This window comes from Gymnodraco acuticeps, unplaced genomic scaffold, assembly GCF_902827175.1.
Source record: "Gymnodraco acuticeps unplaced genomic scaffold, fGymAcu1.1, whole genome shotgun sequence".
Taxonomy (NCBI): Eukaryota; Metazoa; Chordata; class Actinopteri; order Perciformes; family Bathydraconidae; genus Gymnodraco; species Gymnodraco acuticeps.
In genome coordinates this window covers 945,682-947,646 of record NW_022990213.1, presented here as the reverse complement: position 1 = coordinate 947,646, position 1,965 = coordinate 945,682, and positions in this window count along the sequence as shown.

Below are 1,965 nucleotides of genomic sequence, written 5' to 3'. Positions count from 1 at the left end.
TGGTGTGTGTGTGTGTGTGTGTGTGTGTGTGTGTGTGTGTGGTGTGTGTGTGTGTGTGTATCTACTTGTTTAGAAGAACCAACCAGTCCACCACTTGAAACTTTAACAAGACATTTGGAATCAAGGCAATGTGACACCTGAGGAAACATTTGATCATACAACATTTTAAGCATTATTTTTAAGATATTTGTTCCGTTTCTATATTTCACATCTTGTTTATTTAGAACATATTTTATACTAGTGTAAAAAGTAATTAAGACATAATCTTAAAATAATGCTTAAAATGTTGTATGATCAAATGTTTCCTCAGGTGTCACATTGCCTTGATTCCAAATGTCTTGTTAAAGTTTCAAGTGGTGGACTGGTTGGTTCTTCTAAACAAGTAGATACACACACACACACACACACACACACACACACACACACACACACACACACACACACACACACACACACACACACACACACACACACACACACACACACACACACACACACACACACACACACACACACACACACACACACACACAACTCTCAGATGTGCATATAAACAGACTGAACTAGTCTTCTACCAGTTATCTCAGTTATGAGAAGTTATGATTACAATTGTTTGCTTTTTACTAAGATTGCAAGTATTGCTTTGATACTGAAAGACATTCTGAAGGTAAATTGTATTAAGTCTCAACATCTGTTTTGCAGGCATTGTGTGCAACAAAACCTATCTTTTATTTTTGGATACTTTAATAATTGTTATTGCACTGGCACATTACAGGCAGATATTTGTTCCGTTTCTATATTTCACATCTTGTGGATCAACCAATAATTTAAAAAAAAAAAGCAAAGCAAAAGGGCTGTAATTTTCCGGTCATCCTTGTGCGGAATTCTCATGTTTTGTTAAATGTTACTTTTAACATTGAAATGTAAGTTAAGGTTACATTGTGAATCAAATGTATTTGCTTACACCACATTTGTATGCAGGCCTTCAATTGAATGTTGATAAAAGTTTCCTATTCTTATGGGTATAAAGTGATTGAATAAATAAGCTTTACAATAGTTGTTCCAAGACTTCTCTAAAATATCTTATAGTAATTCATATTTGACACTAATGTGAGAATTTAATTAGTCATGTGGCATTAAAAACAATGATAAAATAATTGCAAATTCATTAAGAACACTACCATTCTGTTTATCTATGCTTTGAGCTTGATGCCTTTTTTACAAATGTGTATTTAATTGTCTAGAAATGGTATCCTTTATTGTCTTAATAAAGTTAATTGTTTATTTTTGCCAACACTAGGTTGCAATGTTATGGTGATACAGGTAAAAGACTGATGTATATCAATACTGAGAACATATGATGAATACTGCACTGACATACTCATTGTATCAGCATTGGATCAAATGGCTCCTATTAGTATGAACTCACAACCAAGCTCCCAAAGTCTGTTCACCTCAAGTTATTACGGCTAAATTGTTTCATTGAGTTCCGAGAATACATAAATGTAACCACATTTTGAAATATAAGTAATTGAAATAAATAAAATGTGTTACTGCATAAAGACAATCTGATCCATTTAATTAATGTGTTATGCAAAAAGGTGTGAACGATGATCTATTGCTTAAATCATTCAATTTGTGCTTACACTTTTGCAAGAATGTGATCAGACATTTTTAGTAAAAACAATGGAGTTATACTGAAAAATTAACATGTTCATTATTGTATGCATGTGGCAATCAATAAGTCATTCTAAAGTGATGTTTGTATTCACCAATAAATGGCACTAGCAGGTTTGTTATGTCAGCGAATGGCGTTGTTATCCTTTCTTAAAGGAGGAAGTTTGTCCAGTGTAAGCAAGGCCTTCTCAGTTGCAGCAAACTACATGGCAATATTAATGACTGGTCCCTTACTGTTTTTAGAGCGCACATGAAATAATCTGGCAACTGAGTGAAAATTAGCAATCA